Source organism: Petaurus breviceps, unplaced genomic scaffold, assembly GCF_028583685.1.
Source record: "Petaurus breviceps papuanus isolate PSGF00001 unplaced genomic scaffold, PetGlider_PUasm1.0 176, whole genome shotgun sequence".
NCBI lineage: Eukaryota > Metazoa > Chordata > Mammalia > Diprotodontia > Petauridae > Petaurus > Petaurus breviceps.
In genome coordinates this window covers 7201137-7222902 of record NW_027185771.1, presented here as the reverse complement: position 1 = coordinate 7222902, position 21766 = coordinate 7201137, and the positions used below count along the sequence as shown (strand labels likewise).

The window sequence follows — 21766 nt, the reverse complement described above, 5'->3', positions numbered from 1 at the left end:
GGTTAAGTAACTTGCTCAAGGTTACACGGCCAGTTATTATTTCTGGGGGGGTGCTAAGTGTCTGAGCCCGGGATTCGATCTCCAGGTCTATCTCAAACACTGGAGCCAGTGCTCTTACTCACTGTGCTACCTGGCCACCCCAGCTATAGTCTTACTAGATGATTTCTTTAGGCTGGGGAATTCCCTGCACTGATTAACACAGAGCACAACCTTTCGTAAACTTAGCATGGAAGGCTTAGAGGGTTACCTAAGGCTCAAAGACACTAATCAACTTACCTAGTTACCTAGCTATTGGGCGTTCCATGCAGGATTCGCATCCTGCTCTTGAAGCAAAGCTCAGAGCTCTACTTGCTGTACCAAGTTGACTGAGTGAGGAAAAGCAGCAGGATGGCTTATGTGTGATTTCAGTTGGAGGGAAAATAAAAGGAGTGGTTCAGATGGGATTTCAAGTGCATCCCAAACTACCATGGATTGAACGACCTTGTCTCAATTCACCTCATATGCTTTGTGTGTACTGGTCTCCTTTGCTAGAATCTAAGTTTCTCAAATGTAGAGATCTCTTCACTCTGTACTTGTACCCCAAGCCGGTACTGAAAAATACTTGTTAATTGATCAACAAAAAAAAGAAATAGAATGATTTGCCTATTATTCCAATTTAAGAAAAGAAAATGAGGGAGGGTTTGTGAGGGATTTTGACTGGAAAAAAAAAACAAAAAAGGAGAAGCTAGGTGGCACAGTGGATGGAGCTCCAGGTCTGGAGTCAGGAAAACCTGAGTTCAAATCCAGCCTCAGACACTCCCCGAGTTGTATGACCTTGGGTAAATCTCTTAAACTGCTGTCTGCCTCAGTCTCCTTATATGTAAAAGGAACTGGAGAAGGAAATTGCAAACCATTGCAGTACTTCTGCCAAGAAAACGTCAAATGGGGTCACAGAGTCAGACACAACTGAAATGAGTGAACAATAAAATCTGCTTGTGTGGTCATTTTAGGATCAGATGAAATGATATGTTGAAGCACTTTGAAAATTTCAAAGCACCATATAAACACTAGCTATCACTATTATGATTGTTGTCATTATTATTCTTTTATATAATGTTATTTAATTCTATGTCTTTTAGTACAAAATATAAGTATTATATAATGTATATTATTTACTTTAGTAAATCTGCTCAGTTTTCTTTGAGCAGATTTCTGGTTTCTGACTTTATCCTAAAATGGTTATACAAGAAGATAAGACCTTTCCTCTTCTTTTTTTTTCTCAACCAACATCCCTCACAAACCCTCCCTTTTCATTTATTTTCTTCAATTGGAATCATAGGGAAACCACCCTATGTCTTTTTTGTCAAATAAGTATTTATTAAGTACTATATGCTATTAAGTATCATATAAAGATGGCATCCTACTTCATCTTCTCCATTTCCCCTCCCTAACTATGTTTTAAAAGTACTGAGGAACCTTCCTCACTACTGGAACTTGGGTCATTCACCATCCCTTGCCTCAGTTTACCACTACAGAATAATAACCAGTAACTGGGATCCAACATCTGCCCCGTGGTATAAGGGTTAGCCAGGAGTATTTGGAGAGACTACACTTAGCAAAACTCTCCATAGTGAATTCCCGAGACGATTGGATTTCATTTTCCCCACATTAGTGGCTGATAATATAAACTCGGCTCTGTTTCAATTACCAAATCACAAATATTTTCCACACTTAAAAAAAAGGCACCTGTAAATCTGATCTATGTAATCATTTTCAAAGGCCCCAGCATCACTGGGCAGCAGCTTCCCTGCCAGGCTTGGCTCTAGCCATTTCTCAAGGCTGCCGGCTTTCAAAGTGGGGGCAGGACCTGGTCCAGAAGCTCAGTCCAATTTCAGACTTCCCTTTTATTCCCCTCTGCTATCTGCTTGCAGAATCCATGTAATTCTAGACATGTGTGGCTGAGGAAAAACCCAAACATCTGTTTTAATACTCTCTCTCATAAACCAGCACTGGGTGCCAGGAGCCGGCACTCACAAGCTCCCCAGTGATAACATGTTGGCATGTGGAGCCCAACCCTCTGAGACTCCCCTGGAGCAAACAGCCAAGAGCAGCCCTAGAAAAACAACCCAATGAAGAGGCAAACACAGCTCGGAAATGGAGTCTTGTGTCCGCATCCTGAAGACCAGAAATAGCCCAAGTTCTGAAACGGTTCTTTGGTTCATACAAAGATTAGGTGTCCAGGACCCATATCCAGGACACAGATCTGCTTTTTACTACCTATATAACCACAAGCAAGTCATTTCTCCTCAACGGACATAAGTTTCTTCATCTGTAAAATAAGAAGGTTGGGTCAGATGATCTTTATGGTTCCTTTTAATATAGGGTCTGGATCTCTAATTTCATTAGTAGAGGTAATTCCTAGCAGGGGAAACTCTCCCAATGAATGCACATTGGTGCCTTATCTGGCGGTTATGTTAGAAAATTGCCTAAAGCCCTTTAAAGGTTGACTTGCCCAGAATCATGTGGTCAGCATGTGTCTGAATTGGAACTCATACCCAAATCTTTTTGGCTCCATAGCTAGTTCTCTATCCGCAATGCCACTCAGTTCCTTCTAAAGTTCTCCAATGCCATGATCAGGCCACAAAAGCAGTGAGGGGTGAGGTTATTTTTGCTCTAAAAGCTGTATTAGTAGTGAAGTAAGCACTTTTCCCTGCATGAGCTAGCAAAATTGGGAAGTGGGAGAAGTTTTTCTCCATCTCCTTTTCAATGACTCCCTTATTGACTCCCCCTGGCACCTACCCTGGGTCCTATTCCTGCTGCTCTTTCCTTTTAGGAAGCCCTAAATTCCCTCATCTGTTAAATAGGGATAATACTATCAGCCATCTCCCAGGTTTCATGAGGATAAAATGAAATAATATATATGAGATAATATAAAAAGCACTTTGAGTGTTAGCAATTATTATTAATAATAATAACACTCATTCGCTTCCCCATAGGTACAAAGTGTCCCTCCCTACCCCAATGATACTTGATTTTGATTTTTTTTAATGTCTTGAAAAGCAGAGAAGTTATAGGAATGAATCTTTAAGTAATGAAACCTTCAGCACTGTGATAGAGAATGGGTAAGATATTTGGGAGAAGGAAGCTCTAATAAGAGTCCTGCAGATTCATCCCAATGTAGACAGAAAAAGCAGCCAGACTGACCCAACATCAATTTTCCTTCTGTTTTCTCTCTCAGAGAGGATGACACTCGAACTGGAAGGAGTAGAATAAACATGATTAATCAGGAATTAATATCCAAGATTGATGAGGAAATGGAGTACACCTAACTGCTTCAAATAAGCTCAAGTTTCCAGGCTCAGCTGAACGACATTCCAGCCTCCTGAAAGAGACCTGGCAGATGTGATCACATTAGTGCTCTTCAAGGAATCCCAGGGAATCTGAGAAGGGCCCAAAGACAGGAGGCAGGCAAATGTTTTCTCAATTCCCAAAAAGGGTGAAAAGGTAATTTCCAGAAATTATAATCCAGAGAACCTGATTTTAATCAACAGTAAAATTCTAGAGCAAATGATTAAACAGATGGTCTGTGAGCCCTTGAAAAAGGAACTAATGATTTCTGATGGATTCACCCAAAACAAATCATGCCAAACCAAGCCCACTTCCTTTTCTGATGGGGTTACTAGAGCAATGCATCAAGGGAATGCTATGGTGCTCTTATAGGTGGAATTCAGCAGAGGATTTGATTAAGTTAAGGTACTTGTGAGGACACGTGAATGTGGGAGAATGAGGGATAGATGATAAGACCACTAGATTGAATGAAGTAAAAAACATTAAGCACTTACTATGTGCCAGGGGGCACCTAGGTGGTGCCATAATAGATAGAGAGCCAAGCATGGAGTCAGGAAGACTCATCTGCCTGAGTTCAAATCTGTCCCCAGACACTTAATAGATGTGTGATGCTGGGCAAGTCAGATTACCTTGTCTACCTCAGTTTCCTCATCTGTAAAATGACCTAGAAGAGGAAATGGCAAACTACTACAGGATCTTTGCCAAGAAAACCCAAAAAGAGGTCATGGAGATTCAGCCATGACTAGAAAGAACAACAACAGTGTGCCAAGCACAGGGTCTAAAAATACAAAAGCAGAGACAGTCTCTGCCTTCTATGAGCTTTTATTCTTATAGAGGGAAACAATACTTTGGGTTGAGGGGCATAACCAATGAGGGGCATTTTCATACTGGAGCCAGTGGGAACCCAATTAACCTGTTTGTGAAAACTGGATCTGCTCATAAGAGGTGATTTGTTAAATTTTCATGGTATCATTTATAGCTTAGAAATCAGCAAACTACAAATCAGGGCTTGATTTATTGTTTTGTTGATTGTCTAAACTTAAGAAAGTGATGGAGAAAATGTTAATAAATAATGCAGATTAAAATAAAGTCTGTCCTACATACAATTTTTTTTCAGAGAACTAGATGTTAAACATTTACCAGACTTTGGTTTGAAAACTCAGGGCATGGTGAGTGAAACCATAGAGGAGTGGAATGCATGGAAATAACGCTATCCAGGTTAAAAAACTGTACCCAAAGAGTATTGCTACAAGACTGTCTTTTGCCTTATCCTTTTCAACATTTTAGTCAGAAACTTGAGTGAAGGGACAGATTGTAGATGACACGGTTAGCTAATATTGGGGGTGGCAAAATTAAGATCCAAAAAGATGTCCACAAGCTAGAATGACAAAAATGAACACAGTGACAAACAGATTGATGGAAAGTCTTGAACAAAGTTCAAAAGACCAACTGTACAGAATGAAGTCAATCTGGAATTCTTATGAAATTCCTTAGCGTTTTACTTGACTTTAAGTTTTTTGACAAGACCCAACAATGTGACATAGCCACCCAATAATTAAATCAACTTTTGACTACATCGTTACAAGTCAAGTATCCAAAGAAAGGGATGTTCTGTCATATCTTCCATTGGTCAGACCCCATGTACAGTATTGTGGTCAGTTCTGGATGTCACATTTTAACAGGCCTTTTTTGATCTTCATAGTTGGAAGTTAGCCCTCCCACTTCCAATCTCTCATGACTCTCTCTTTGACTTCTTCTATGTATCTGTCACATTCTAACTTGTTCTTTGGGTACCTAGTCTCTGAACTCATTTTTTCCAGAGCAAGAGCAGCTACATCTCTCCCCCAGGGTTCTAGGAATTAATAGTAATGACAGTTTTGAAAGTCATCTGGAAAAAGAGATCACTAATCCTATTCCATTCTCCAGTAAGATAGTCACTTGAAACTTCTGTTCCTGCCCCGTCTGTCCCCTGTTTCCCATCGCAGTCCTTGAGAGGAATGAGAAGGGTTGATGGTAATGGTAGCGATGAAAGTTGGGTGGTTCAGGTGACTCCTTCTAGTCCTGGGCTATAACTGGGTGCAGGTATTGTGGGGAGAAGCACTGGTGACGGTCCTCCTCTTCCTTTCCACTTGGGACCGAGATGGTGAAGGGAGGCTATGATATGATTTTTTTCCTCAGATGGTAATGGTGGGTAATGCACAGTGATGTTGAGTGTAGCAGTTACTGCTTACACAAATGGCAGCTGAGGCAGATGTGTATTGATGAGTCACAGACCCAAGCAATCAGACAATGATCTGTGAGTCACTGGGTCATCCTTTTTTCCTTAGCAGAGGCAGCCCCACTGCGTTCAAGACCTTCTTTGTAACATTGAGGTGTAGGGCAACTTTTCCCTAAATAGTTATAGTTGGCAAATACAAAGTAACAAAGGGGCAAACATCTCTCTTATGTTGTCTCCCCTAAATTAGAGTGCTAGCCAGGAGAGAATTGGTCCTATTTGTAAGTGCTTGCTAGTTGTGTGAGCCTTTGTTGTCTCTTCTGTAAAATGGGGGTAATAATAGGCTATTTATTTCTGAGGACTGTAGTAGGGAAAGCATTTTGTAAAATTTTAAAATGCTATACAAATGGCATTTCTTGTTATTATTGTCACCTCTGTTTTCTTGTTCTCATTTTTTTATTGGATTCAAAGAAAATCAGTCTTGGGAAAAGACTTGACAGAGAACTGGACTTGAAATCAGGAAGACCTGAGTTCAAATACTGTCTTAGACATTTACTAGCTGTGTGACCCTGGGCAAGTCACTTAACATCTGCCTGTTTCATTTTCCTCATCTGTAAAATGGTGATAATAATAGTACCTCCTCAAATCAAATGAATTGACATATGAAAAGTATTTTCCAAACCTCAAAGTATCATATAAATGTAACTATTATTATCCCCTTTTATTTAAAGTTGTGCAGAAAATTGTACATGTGAGTAAAATTATTCCATTTGTGACTGAATATGTGTGTATTCAGACATACATATGTGTATATAGGATATAAGTTCAACTCCTGTAGACTAGGGGTCAAATCATCTCCAATTACCATTACATTTAATGAGTTTAGTGGTGTTTAACAATTGTCAAACATTACTTCAGCTTTGTAAAATGAGATCTATTTGTCCCAACAGGTTATCATGTGTTCAAAAAACATTGATCAATTCTCTTCCTTTTGGATAAGGAATTCTTCATCTTTCTATAACACAACTGCCTTGGAGTGATGGGTCTTATTTTTTCTTAACAATGTATAGGTCCTTAAAGACATCTTCCTTGTATATTATTGTGCATTTTACCTGCCAAAAATATATATAGTTGTGAATTGCTTTAAATTTGTTCCTCCCACTAAGCTTTGACTTCAGGATGCCAGGTATTGTCTTAACATACATAGCCTAAGCTTTCTCCGTGATAGTCTAATGTTCAATATGTCTTGACTAGAGAAGAACAAGGTATTTGTAAGTATTGCCTTCATCCACTGGTTCAAGCTGGCCTCTGGATTCAAGCTCAAAGAATTCCATCTCTATTTTTCCTTGGCAAATATTAAGAATTCTACACCCATCAAGTCCAAAAGATATTTAATATTGTTGGAAAAAATTTCCTCCAGATGAAATAGCTGCTTAGTATATTTTTCAGTAAAGAAATATAATTTCATGTTATCCGAGTACATTAAGTGATTAATAAAATGTCTGGTATGATTTCCTCTTTGACTTGAAAGTAATACTAGGTTTTATAACTTAGAAGTCATGATAATGGATGTAGGTCTAGTCAAAACTATAGCAGGTTTAGACTGTCTCCCTGGAAAGTGCCATATATTTTATACTAATTGTTTTTGTCATTATTATATCAGTGGCATATTATTACTAGAAAATAGTTTCCTGTGTGGATATCAAATACTTTCACTTTCTCATTATCCTGCATCTATTTTGTATCTTTGGAGTATGTGACTAAGCCATGAGTGTGGAACTGAATCAAAGGCTTTGATAATCAATAACCAATAAAGGCACCATAAATGTTACAGTACTTTTGGGTGGCTTGTATAATAATCATCATATAGATGATGAGATGCCATTTTTAGCTTGCCCTTTATGCTCCTCAGCTAGTATATTATTACTTCTTGTAAATGTTTATAATCTTTTTTGAGTGATACAAGCTGTGAATGCTTGGTAGGAAAAACATAAACACGTAATTGGCCTATATTTAGAGGAGTCACTGGTATTCTCATCTTTTGGTAATAAAAAATATATGATGTCATCTATAAAGAAATATAAAATCAGGATTACTTCAAAAAGGAAGCTGGTAAAGTGCTTATCTAGTAATCTGTCTGCTACCATGAAGTGTCTGAGCCAGTAGTTATGGATCTTATTTGGACCATGTTTTCCAGTTTTGCCAAGAAACTAGTTTTAGTCAGTTCACTGAAAGTGACCACTCTATCATTCATTATGTCAATAGCAGACAACATTCCTCTTTCCTTTTCGATACAACTTGTGCTTAATTGTGTCAGCTCTCTTTCAACTTTCTAGATAACCAGAAATTTCTGACATCCCCTTTCTTTAGATGTTCTCTTTCTTCTCTAATTTATTTACTTTTCCAAGTCTTTATAATAGAATATTTGGTAAATGTCAAATCGTTTATTTTTGTCCTTTGTACTGATTTGACTCATATCATTTCAATCCTTTGACTTCAGTTGTTACTGCTGATCATGGGTATCAAGAATTTGTGATATACTTTTGTATGCAGGAACCCATTTGAGTACTTCTAATACTCCAAATGACTTAGTCATTCAAAGTTGTTCTTAGAACAATGTTGGTGTTACTGTGTGCAGTGTGTAATTGGTCCTGTTCATTTAGCTCTCCATTATTTCATATAATGAGTCTTTCCATCTTTCCACCAGTTCATCATTTCTTAAAGCACAGTAGTGTTCCATCACAATCATATATAGCCTCCTCAGTTTCTGCTTATACTTCATCCAATCTGAATTTAGGAATAAATTTCTTTCTTTTTTTTTTTAAAGCAATTGGGGTTAAGTAACTTGCTCAAGGTTACACGGCCAGTTATTTCTGGGTGTGGTGCTAAGTATCAGAGCCCGGATTCGATCCCAGATCATCCCGACACTGGGGCTGGTGCTCTTACTCGCTGAGCCACCTGGCCACCCCTAAGCAATTGGGGTTAAGTAACTTGTTCACGGTTACATGGCCAGGTGTTTCTGGGTGGGTGTTAAGTGTCTGAGCCCGGATTTGATCCCAGGTCATCCCGACTCTGGGGCTGGTGCTCTTACTCGCTGTGCTACCTGGCCACCCCAATAAATTTATTTTTATGATTGCCTTGCACTGATCAGGTATATATTGTATAACTTGGAGATGAGCATATCACTGAAAAAGCACACACAGGATGAAGTCCCTACTCATAGTTGGTATGATTTGTTTCTGCTTTTGCTGTGATACAGAATTGTGCATAATATGATCCTTTATCTATTTAATAAGCATTTGTCACCTGACCATATACTTAGTATAGTCAGTATGACCTACTCCAAAGCATTTCTAGTATGCAGAGCAAGGACACATCTGTTTTGTTCCAGTATATCTTGCCTTCTGGTGTTATTCAAGTGACATCATGGTATAGTATTGTTGTTCAATCACTTTTGCAGTCATGTCCAACTCTTCATGACCCCATTTGAGGTTTTCTTGGCAGAAAGACTGGAGTGGTTTGCCATTTCCTTCTCCAGCTGATTTTATAGATGAGGATTCTGAGGTAAACAGTGTTAAGTGACTTGCCCAGGTTCACACAGTGTCTGAGGTCAGATTTGAACTCATATCTTCCTGACTCCAGGATAGTCCTCTATCCCCTGTGCCACATAGCTGCCCATCACATTATGGGCAATAGTGTTAAACTCAAAAAGAAACAGATCCCTGAGGGTCACTTAGTGACTTAGACAACAGCAAAATAACATTATCTGTGTTGAATTGTATTTGTATTGTTAAACATTTCTCGTTTACATTTAATCTTGTTCAGACTGTATTCATTTTGTGAACAGCTTGCTCCAGTGGGCCCCAATTTGATGCCTCTGTAATAAATGTAATTATGGACTTGGAGTCAAGAAGTCCTTGGTTCAAATCCCAGTTTCAACTCTTCCTGGGTGTATGGGCCTGGATAAATTATTTAACATCTCTAAGCCTCAATTTCTTCATCTGTAAAATGGGAGTAATAATAGAACAGCCTCATTGGGTTCTTGTGAGGTGAGGATCAATTGAGAGAATGCATATAAAGCACTTTATCATCCTTAAAGTATAATATAAATGTGATATAATTAAATATAAATATATATATACATATAAATTAAAAGCATAATAAAATAAATAAATATTACTTCCAGACCACACAAGAGCACCCTTTGATCCACTGTCTTCTGTATCAAATTGATCATCAAAATAGTGTTCAGTAGGGTGAACCTTCAACCCTATGCCATTCCATCAATTTTTCAGCGACATGGCAGAGGAAGGGTTGCTAAATGAATCAATCATATCACCAGAACCAAATAAGCAATCATTTTACAATTCCTACAAGGCCTTCGCAGCTACCTCAAGGTGCACTGAGTCCTCTCCATAACCTACTGCTTAACATTCCCTGACTTTACCTCCCTCCCCCTGCCAATGGCCCCAACATTGCATCTCATTCTTGCCTGTGAAACTGAATCCCAGACATGGCATCCCTGCTGCCAGGTCAATCCACTGCTTAGCTGGACCCCACTGGGCTCAACTGCTCATAGACTCTGGGATAGACTCCAGCTTCTGAACCTCTGGTACCTCCTCCAACCTTTAGAAACTCTCAAGGTCATAGTCCACTCTTTTCCATCGCTTGCTCTTCTTTATGAGTAGGAATGAATTAAACATAACCAGGCAGAAATACAGATTCACCAGGACCTCATAGCTTCATGTCGGTCTTTGAAGGTGAGAGAAAGGGGAGGGAGGCCACTGGTACCAATCTCTCTGTCTCTCTCTCTCTGTCTCTGTCTGTCTCTGTCTCTGTCTCTCTCTCTCTCTCTCTCTCTCTCTCTCTCTCTCTCTCTCTCTCTGTCTCTCTCTCTCTCTCCCTACCTCCAGATGTTTACAATAGTCCTTTCTTTGGTCACCACAAAGAAAGAGAACAATCTGACCAGTTCATGCCTTTTGTATACACACTCCGTCCCCTCTCTATAGCTGATCTAAAAAAACCTTTTCTTTGACACATAGTAAATGGAGAGTCATAGAATACCCACACATTCTCTCAGGCAGAGAACAGAGTCTTTCCGTTATACATCATTTATACACATTTCCAGAAACAGTCTCCCTAAGGCTCTACATGACTATATAGCAGGCATAATACTGAAGTATGCTCAAAGAACTGGGCCTCAATTGGCCAGTCCCCCCCCCAAAAAAAATACAACAAAAAACAGAAGACAGAGTAAAGAAACCGACAGGAAGGCTTTGCAGCTGTCTTCTTGGGGACTGTGCTGATTGGAAGAGAGGCAATGCTTTGCTGAGAGCTAATTGGCTGGGGAAAGGCTTAGTCAGCTGAGAGAATTGACCATAACTCAGCAGGCTCTGTAACTGTTGGAATCTAATTAGAAGTGAGGTGAATTCTGCAGCTGTGCAGAAAGCTGTCTGAGCTTACTGCCTTTAGTACCATCTACAACCTGAGGTACAGGAAACTTCACAGAGGCTACCTTTATTACCCTTTCCTTCCGTCTCTGGTTTAAAAGAGGAAACAGAAGGGGAAAGGCATTCATCTGCTGTACTATGAGAAGAAGTTTGACTCTGCTGAGAGCTGATTGAATAAAACAGAATTCCCTGCTTTTTGAAGGGTTACTTATGGGAAACAGCTGCAGAATAAGAAACTCCTCAGAATACCAGAGCAGATTCGAGAGACCATGCCAGTTTTTCAACTTAAAAAAAAAACTGATTGTCACTGAAAGAGTGTAACACTTTCTCAGCACCCTGCCAATGGTGGCTGTGTGCTAAAAACATTGGTTCAGTGGTCTAAGAGTAGAAGAGAAATGGTTTTGTCTACCAGGGAAACTATTGAGAATAGTTAGGAACTATTATTAGAAACCATAAGGAAGGCAGATGGCAGGGGAGCTGACTTTGACAACAAATGCAGGTTGTTCTCTAAAGAGACTCAGGATGTTAAAGCCAGTTGTCCAGAGCAATGAGTTGCCCCAGGTCCATGGGTCTTCCTGCTTATATGCCTTCCTGCTAGTTTTCTGTGTATGTCCACTCTCTCCCACAAATACTGTGTTCCTTGGTAGGAGAGTTTGATACAGATTTATGGGTAGATAAATAAATTTTTCTTACTTCTGTTTGTGTTGTCTATTTAGCAAATGTAATCATTATCCCTCTTATTTTCTACTGAGTAATGCTATAATTAATATTATAATTGTATTATATTATATTATTATTATAATTCTTGCTTTTTTTGTTCAGTAAATGTTTCAAGTTTAAGCATCAGTGATGCTATGACTGATTGGTTTCATGTAGATGAGAAGCAACCAATCTCTCAGCATCCTAGGAGTATCCCTGGTATCTGCAGGGGGGTGTGAGGGGTCAGATTACACTTCTGCCACTGGTTATGGCCACTTCCATGGGGGACCACTCTGACCTATCCGAAGTGTTTACAAGTAGAGTGGATAGGCCAGCCCCAGGTCAGGGAAAGAGAGAGTGAGCCTGGGTAGGACTGGGGGATGGTGGTACTTGGCATACACTTTCTGAGTGGGTGGGCTAATTCCACACCCAAACTATAGTATGATTACAGGCTGTTATCTGCACCACTGGAGGAATATCCCCATGAATAAGGTTGCAGATCAGTATATTATCAATAATGATATCCTTATTATTTGTTTATGTGCTTTATAAACAAAGGGATTTATTGATAGATTCCTTCCTTATCTGCTCAGATACAGGGCCCCAATACAGGGTCTGAGAAATCCAGACAGTTCTCTCTCCTTATTTGCTTTACTACCTCGATGCCAGCAAGGAAATGCAGTGAGATTTCACTTCTCCAACTTGGAATCTTCCCAGGCAGCTTATTACAGAATCTGTACCTAGTAACCTTGATACCCAGTGACAACTAGCTTCTTCCCTTTCATGTTGTCCCCTCTGGGGTGTTGGTGTCAACAAAGCTTAAATCAAAAGGACACAGCATCAGAAAGGTCCTGGCCTCCCATGCTGGGCTCCACAGCTTCCCTGCCCGTCCAGAAGGAGTCGATTGTATCTTTTGATGTCAGTTACATCCCCTGACTAAGGTCAAAGATGCATGCTGGTTCCTGAGTACTGTTCAGAGGAATTATTTATGAAACACAGTTTGGTGCCTCGATGGCTCTTTTTAGTCCACAGGATGCAACTGTGATGTGAATTTGGGGAGCAAATCCTTGGGCCACATGTGGGTGGGTGCTTGCCCACAGGCTGAGCCATCAGGCCCTGTCAGAGCCTGCTTTTCAGGAATTAGTATTTTTCTTCTGCATGCATATTTCTCACAGAGTTGTCAGGAACCCGAATGGAAATCTCTCCAAGATGTTAAATTTCAGAGAACAGCAGCAGCTGGGAAACAGTCAGAAGTCAGTGGGCCTGGACATCACTCTCCCCATCTGGGCTTTAGTTTCCTCATCTGTAAAATGGGGAATCATTATATAGCATCATAAACCTAAGGGTCAATCCAAAGGTCATCCAATCTAACCCACTCAACTTGCGGACAAAAAAGCTGGACTCAGTAAAGTTGAGTGACTTAGACAATGTCACACAAATCTCAACAGCAAGATCTCAACCCAGAGCTTGTGACTCCCAATCCAATCATACCACAAGCTGGACTCAGTAGTCGCTAAGGTCCCTCTCAGTGCTAACATCCATGAGGCAATCAGTTATATATTGGGTAGAGGCTTTGCATGTGAAACTGTGATTTTATGGAGCCCAGGCAATAGGTCAGTTGTTGCTTTTCAGGACTCAGAGTTCGCAGATCTTTGAACAAAGGTAATTCCACACCCAGCTGGCCCCAGGTGCAGTTTTTGGCAGTTTCTTCATCGCCTAAGCTTAAACAGCACACAGAGCAAATGGGAAAATGACTTGGGTGATCCCAAAGATTTCCCACAGAATACCAGGTCCCTCTCCACTGTGGCTCTGTTCTTCTTCTCTCTCCCAGAGAAGCCACATGTACACAGCACAAGCCTTTTCCAAGTCTGTTCCCACTTTGTCTCAGCCTTCATCACTCTGACAGCCTTGAAGAAGCCTTCTCTGCTCCTGCCGGATCACACCGACCTATTGTTGGTGGAGCCCTTGGCCATTCACCAAACTCATCAACGGCCTCAGCCCTTTTCTCTATTTCAGCTTCAGCTGCCTGAGGGCCAAGCTCGAAGCCTGCCAGGGAACATTTCAGAGTGTCATGGTCCGGCCCAATGGTGGTCACATGTTGGCTCTCACGCATCAGGCATCCCATGGCTAGCATGTGGCTGGAACCTGGTGGACATTGCACCCTGGAGCGGCAAAAGAAAGCCTTGGCTAGCCTACTCCCCTCTGGGAATTGGTGGATGGGGCTGGCAAGAGAGTGAGGGGGCCTCTTGCCAGGATGCCTGACACAGTGCAGAGCTGTAGTGAATTCTGCTGACCATGCTGAATTTCTGGGTGAGCACTCAACACAATAAGAACATAATAACTTTGGATATGTCCTCCTGGGTCAGGCCCCTGCTCGCTCTAGGCCAGGATTCTGTCTCCCAATAAGGGCATTGACGGATGGCTTGTGGGAGGCCGAGACTGACCTCCTTTATGTCAGACTCGAAAGATTGGCAAGCATCCTGTAGTAAAAAGAGAACTAGATTAGTGTCAGAAAACTTGATTCATTTATTCAACAAATGCTTACGAAGTTTGTACTGTGTGTGGAGACCTATACTAGACTCTCTGGGAAATCATTATTATAGCTGACCTTTATATAGTGGACAGACAATTTTTTATTTGACCCTCAAAATACCTTCTATGAACTAAGTTCTACAGGTGTTCTTATCCCTGTTTTATAGATGAGGAAACTAAGGTTCACTGAGGACGAGTGACTTATCCAGGGTCACATAGCTAAGGAAATATCCAAAGCAGATAAACTGACTTAAACATATTGTTTCCAAGTCCAGAATTCTATCCACTGTATTGCACTAAACAAGGCTTAAATAAGACACGAGGAAGCCTAAAAGTAGTCTGATTAGAGGATAAAATACCACATGTATGGCACACAAATTGTTTTTAAATATTCAGTCAATCAATAATCAATCAGTAAACATTTATTAAGCACCTACTATGTGCTAAGCACTAAACCTATTAACTAAGAGCTATTTTGATCTGGATCTGTTATTTCATTGATATAGGAAACTTCCTGGGAGAAAATTCCCTCCCTCAATGCCAATCATCAACTTCCCTAAAACTTAGTATTAGAGACTTGGCTGGGTCATTGAGGGGTGAAGGGACTTGGCCAGGGTCACACATCCCATACGGGTCAGAAGTGGGATATGAAACAGCTGACTCCAAGGTTAGCTTTCTATGCACCACACTTTCAGTATGTATACTAGAGAGTTCAAACATGAAGTGCCATGTGAGGTCAGAGGAAGAAGGTTGTTACTGCCCTGGGGAACTGAGGAAAGATTCATGAAACCAAGTCCAAAAGGATGAGTTGGATGTCAACAGGCTAAGAAGTGTAAGAGAGTATTTCCAGGCACTGGGAATATTATGGAGCAGAGGCAGAGAAAGAAGAGGTCACTGGAACTGAGAGTAGTCATTCCTCACCTATCTAATAGGGCTGTTCTGAAGAAGGAATGATATAATATATCTAAAGGGCTTTATAAAGGGAAGGATATTTATGTTATTGTCTTCCATGTTAATAACATTCAGGACCCTTCTTACCTTTCTTTACACAATCCCCTTGAATTTGTTTTTAGCTAATTGTTCAGAAAGCGGTTCTTCCTTTTGCCCTAAAACCACCTCTTTCACCATTAAAGGCTTAGGAGTGTTCCAAAGTTTGATAGGCAGTAGATTCCAATAAGCTTAATAGGAAAAAAGGGGGAAAAAAGGCTTGGAGATGAGTCAAATGGTGAAATGAGCCTAGGACACCCAGAGCAGAAGGACCCACAGGGAATGGAATTTGGCTTTTGCTCATGTGGTTCCAACCCTGCTTATCTCCACACGCTCTGTGTCTTCAGTTACACTGAGATTATAGGCGAGGACCACAGCCATTCTTCACTTACGTGATTTGTGATAGATGGGAGCCAGTTCAGCTAACTTGTCCCCAAAGTCAGAGGATCACAACACTGGCAGGGACCTTGAGAAATCGTCAGTCCTTGCCTTTGTGCAGAATCAATTTAGGCTATACTAAGCCAAAGCAATTCTCCCCTGTTTTTATGGGCCTCACTGAATCTTGGAAGCAGATGACCTGGATTACAATCCTGCCTTTGTTACTGAATATCTCTGTGATATTTTCTGGGTCTAGGTTTCTACATGTTCAAAAAGAGGGAGAACAACTAGTTAATGTCTAACGTTCCCTTCAGCTTTAAATCCTGGGATCTCATAGGGAGATTCCAGAGTCTTCTTTGTTGATCCATTTCCAGAGGAAGGAGGAAACTGAGGTAGACTAAGGGTAAGTGACTTACCCAGGTTCATACATCAGGTAAGTGTCTGAAGTTGAATTTGAACTCAGGTCTTCCTGATTCTAGACCCAAAGCTCTTTCTACGATGCCAGCTAGATTTCTCTAAGGCAAAGGTGATATGGGGATGTGATCACAGACCAAAAACCAGGGTCAGAGGACCTGGCCACATGGAATCCTGGAGTTGGATGGGTAGGGATGGTCAGATCTATACTTTGTAAAAAATCCCCCTGGCAGCTGGTGGAGACTGGATTAGAACAGGAAGAAATTTGAGGCAGAAAGATCAATTCAAAGGCTGTTAAAACAGCCTCACATGAGGTGAGGAGAAGATATACTGGGGTGATAGTTGTATACATGGAGAGAAGGGAACATATAGGAGAGATATTTTATATGTAGAAATGACACCAGGCCTGAGTGCAAGGGAAGAGCTGCGGATGGCACTTAGGTTCTGAGCCTGGGGACCCAGGAGGATGGTGGTGCCCTCAACAGTAATAGGGAAGTTGGGAAGAGGGGAAGATTTAGGGGAAAGATAATGAGTTGTGCTATGGACATATTGAAATTAAGATTGTCGGGTTCTAGATGTCTGAAAGGGCTGTTTATGATGCAAGACTAGAGGTCAGGAGAAAGGTTAGGGCTCCATCTGTTATCTGGGAATCACCTGCGTGGAGATGATCATTGAGCCCCCAAGAGCTAATGAGATCACCAAACCAAATTGGATTATAGTGTGAGAACAGAAAGGGCCCAGGATAGGGCCATGGAGGACACACACAGTTAGTGGGGATGATCTGGAAGAAGAACCAGCAAAGGAGACTTTGGAGGAGAGCGCAGACATAAGTACAGAACCAGGGGAAGGCAGAGTCACAAAAACCCAGAGAGGAGGAGTGCATGGGGGTGTTAAAGGCTGCAGGGAAGTCAGGAAGGATGAGAACTGAGGTAAAGGTCACAATCTAAGGCCATGTGAGCTCAGCTGAGTGGGACAGGAGCTCAGAGGTGCCCAGGGACAGAGCCAGGGACCAGTTTGGCTCCAGAAAAGAAAAAAATAGCCCAGCATTCTCAGGGATGACCAGAAGCCTTAGCAGAAAGAATCAGCATCACCATATCCCCCTGCTAGGTAAGGACTTTCCCCACACACACACACACACACACACACACTACACATCTAATTTTGCTTTATCACTCTTGAATGCACCTACCTGTGATATCATGTACTAAAGTCAACATGTGCTTGTGTCTCTCCCCCTTACTCAAATGTCAGTCACTTGAAGACAAGGCTTGTGCCTTATTCAAACCTCATACCTCACTCAGTGCCTAACTCGATGCTCTGCAAACAGCAGGGGCTTAATTTTTCCCTATAAGCCTAGTATTTTGGGGTCCCAGATAAACTAGCTATTCCTAGTGGATCTACAATTAAGGCAGCTAGGTGATATAATGGATGGAGTGTTGGACTTGAAGTGAGGAAGACTCAAATCCTGCCTCAGACACTTATTATTTTAATTTAATTTAATTTATTTATTTGCTTTTTGGAGGGGGAAGGTAGGGCAATTGGGGTTGTCTCTTGCCCAAGGTCACATGGCTAGTTTTTGTGTTAAGTGTCTGAGACTGGATTTGAACTCAGGTCCTCCTGACTCCAGGGCCAGTGCTCTATTCACTGTGCCACCTAGCCACCCCCCTCAGACACTTATTAGCTATGTGAACCTGGTTGTTGTTGTGGTTGTTCAGTCTTTTCAACTGTGTCTGACTCTCCATGACCCCATTTGGGGTTTTGGGGGCAAAGATACTGGAGAAGTTTACCATTCCCTCCTTGAGCTCATTTTACAGATAAGGAAACTGAGGCAAACAGGGTGAAGTGACTTTCCCAGGGTCACACAGCTAGTAAGTTTCTGAGGTTGGACTTCAATTCAGATGTTCCTGACTCCAGACCCAGGGTTCTATCACTGTACCACCTAGCTGTCCCTGTTGTAACCCTGGGCAAGTCACTTATCTCTCTAAGCCTCCATTTCCTCATCTGTAAAATGGGGATAATAACTGTGCCTAACTTGCAACCTTGTTGTAAGGATCAAAAGAGATCATCTATCAATTATTGATATAGTAATAATCATAATGCTTAACATTAATATGGTGCTTAAATGTTTGTTTAGTGTGAAGCACTATATTAATCTTAGCCATTATGATTATTATTGTTATTAATTATTGTTACTTGGAACCAGCTGATTTGTGTTTTTGACCTGACCAAAACTATGTCAGCTTCTCCATTGATTCTCTGAATAATTCCCATCTTGGAGCTGCAATTGTCTTACTTGTAAGACAGTATTTAAGAATTATTCTGTCCTCTTGACTCCTTCCCCAGTCCACACACAAACACACACACACACACACACACACACGTGTGTAAGTATGTATATATGTATGTGTATACATCTCCTTGGGCAAATATCAACATAAAAACCAACATGAAATAGGAATAACATTAGTATCTTGGGGATCACAGTCAGAATTGTGGTCTTAGACCATAAGCAACCTTGAGATATTTTAGGAACAAAACTGATAAATTAATATTTGTTAAGAAGGCAACCATGATAGTGTAGAGAGTAGAGGATAGTCCAGGTAACAATCAGTCTAGATCTAGAAAAAGCCTCAAAGGCCATGTAGTTTAACCCTTTCATTTTACAGATGAGGAAACTGAGTCCCGGGGAAGCAAAATAAATTACTCAAAGTTGCAAAGGTGAGATTTGAACATCAACATCATCAGAGGTGAGATTTGAACCCATGTCCTCTGACTCTTCTCACTGTGCCATTAACAGAGTGAAAAAGCCAAAAATGTTTATCCTGGAGAAGCAGAGACTTAAGGAGATGTGGTATCAGTCTAGTATTTGAATGTCTATCATATAAAAAGGGGATGAGACTTCTAGATGCAAAAGGAAAAAGTTGCAGAGAGGTTACTCCATATAAGTCAGTTAATAAACATTTATCAAATATCCACTGGGGTTATAGAGAAAGGCTATCAAGGAGCTCACAGTCTGATTGGGGGAGACAATGTGAAAATGATAAGACCCCTTGAAAAAGACCCAGATGTTGGGAAAGATTGAAGGGAAAAGGAAAGGAGGACAGCAGAGGATGAGATGGATGGATAATATCATGGAAACAATGAACAGACTCCAAGAGACAGTGAAGGATAGAAGAGCCCGGCATGCTGTGGTACATGGGGTCACAAAGAGTCAGACACATCTGAACAACAACAACAAAAATAAACGTGAAGACGACTGTACAAACAATGAGTCTTAGAGGATAATTGGGGATAAACAATGGAGGGTGGAGGCTAGCATTGAGGGGGATCAGGAAAAGTTTCTTGCAAAAGATGGGATTTTATCTGGGACTTGAAGGGAATCAGAGAAATCAGGAGTATTCCAAGCATGAGGAACAGCCAATGAAAATACACAGAGTCTGGAGACAGAGTGTCTTGTGTGAAGAACAGCAAAGAGGCTGGTGTCACTGGATCATGAGCCGTCGAAATGTATAGCCAGGTTTTGTGAATCTTGTGGATAGATATGATCTGAGTCCTGGTCCAGATCTGAGGACATGAGAGCCAAAGGCAGGGCTTGTACCAGCATGCTAACAGCAGACCCCAGGAGTATCTTGAGGGTGGGCACTCTTTTCTCCAGTTTCTGACAGGAGCATGTCACCCTCAAATATAGGTAGTCTAGGGATGTAGTTCAGGGTTCAGAAAAAAAAAACTGTTTCCCTACTCACTCTTCTTTTTTTTAATCTAATATTTTTTTTTCACTTAGTCCATGTAAAAACAACTTTTACCATTCATTTTCAGATTTTGAGTTCCAAATTCTTTCTCTCCCTCTTTCCCCTCCTCCCCTCCCCTGCTTGCTATTAAGGGGAGTCCTTAAATAAGTATTTAGCCTACATTCATCAATTTAGCTCCTTTCCACCAAAATCAGATTATACAAAAGACTATCATAAATAGTGGATAAAGAATAAACCCATTTATCCAAAGAAAGCAGCAAATAGAAATTGGACACATTCCACAGATTAGAATATACTAGAAGGTACACACGAGTGAATGAGCTCATCAGCTGGGAGTGTGATGGTATCTCAGCTCAAACTGAGAGAGACAGAAAGACAGAGAGAGAGACAGAGAGGGAGACAGAGAGAAGAGAGACAGAGAAAGAGAGGGGGGAGGGAGGGATAGAGACAGAGACAGAGAGAGAAAGAGAGAGAGGGAGAGATGGAAAGAGAGAGAGAGACAGAGAGAGGGAGGGAGGGGGGTAGGGAGGAGGAAGGGAAAGAGAGGAAGAAAGGGAGGAAGGGGGGCTGCATCTCTCTGAAGGAAATCTATTCTAACAGTCTCTAGGGGGGCAAGCTAGAAATCAGGGATGCATTAAGGAGCCGGATTCCACTGCACGGCTGCTGCTTCCTCCCCACGAGTCTCTCCCAAGGAATCTCTGAACCATATGTGTCCATCTCCCCAGAAACTCCGGCACCAACTGAGTAAGACCCGCAAGGCAGACATGCAGTGTTGTACTCAGCATTCTCTCTGCTAATTAGAAGTCACGTCTCCTTTCCAGTTCTCAGCAGCACAAAAAAAAAAAATGCCCCAGTTTTGCTTGGAAGTCTAGTTCTATATGAATCAAAATCTCCTGAAAATTAGAGCCGTCTAAAATTAGAATGGACTGCCTGGAGGTAGAGTCCAACCCATTGTTGGAGGTCTCCAAGCAAAGGCTGAATGACAGGAGGAGAGGGGCATTGTCTAAGAGATTCCTGTTCAGGAACAAGTCCGACTAAAATGCCCTCTGAGATCCCTTCTATCAATAAAATTCTGTGATTCTCTCATTCTGTCTAACCCACTGTAGACACTCCCCAGCACCAGTGGTGACAAACTCAAATGAACCCTATATAAGGATACCTGCAGCTGCATGTTAACTTAAAACAACACTTTTTTTTTTTTTGAGGGAATCGGAGTTAAGTGACTTGCCAAGGGTCACACAGTAAGTGTCTGAGGCCAGATTTGAACTCAGGTCCTCCTAATTGTAGGGTTGGTAGACATTTATTATTTATCAGGGAGGGAAAGGAAAGGAGATCCAAAGACATTAAAAGCCAAGAATGTTTAGCCTGGAGAAGCAGAGACTTAAGGGGATGTGGTATCAATATGGTATTTGAATGTCTATCATATTAAAAGGGGATCAGACTTCTTCTAGATGTAACGGTCATGTGGTTCAGTCATGTCCAATTCTTTGTGGCCCCATTTGGGGTTTTCTTGGGAAGCATAATGGAGTGGTTTGCCATTTCCTTCTCCAGTTCATTTTGCAAATGAGGAAACTGAGGCAAACAGAGTAGAATGATTTGTCCAGGGTCACACAGCTAGTAAGTATGTGAGGCCAGATTTGAACTCAGGAGGAGGAATCTTCCTGACTCCAAACCCAATATTCTATCACTCGGTGCCCTCCAGCACGATAACAGCAGACCCCAGGCATACCTTGAGGAAGCAGCAAGCTAGAATTCTATCTATCTAGTCTCTTTAAAATATCTGTGGTCTATATGTGTTTCAATATTATTTGTTACTTTAATAGAACAGTTATTTAGATTTTATTGTATTTATTCTGTTAAATGTTTCCCAATTACATTTTAATCTGGTTGTGGGTTCCATGCATATTTGATACCTCTGCCCAGCCCCATGATATAACAGTCATGGCTCACATTTACATAAAACATTAATGTTTGCAAAGCACTTTTCATTTGATCCCCACAACAACCTGTGAGAA

The 21766-nt window shown here is 41.2% G+C and overlaps 1 protein-coding gene and 1 long non-coding RNA gene across 3 annotated transcripts in view; both read left to right on the top strand.

Annotated features, from left to right (window-relative positions):
* LOC138159331 (uncharacterized) overlaps positions 1-21766 on the top strand; it is a 407894-nt gene that overhangs the window by 135802 nt on the left and 250326 nt on the right. The gene's annotated exons all lie outside the window — the stretch shown is intronic.
* The window catches only part of ZNF469 (zinc finger protein 469), a 745539-nt gene that overhangs the window by 485816 nt on the left and 237957 nt on the right, over positions 1-21766 (top strand). The window contains exon 6 of one of the 2 annotated variants that reach the window (XR_011167866.1): positions 3218-5458. The exons of the other annotated variant lie outside the window; for it this stretch is intronic. The gene's annotated coding sequence lies outside the window, so the exon portion shown is untranslated. Of the gene's footprint in view, positions 1-3217; positions 5459-21766 lie in introns of those variants that run through there. 2 annotated transcript variants of the gene reach the window in all.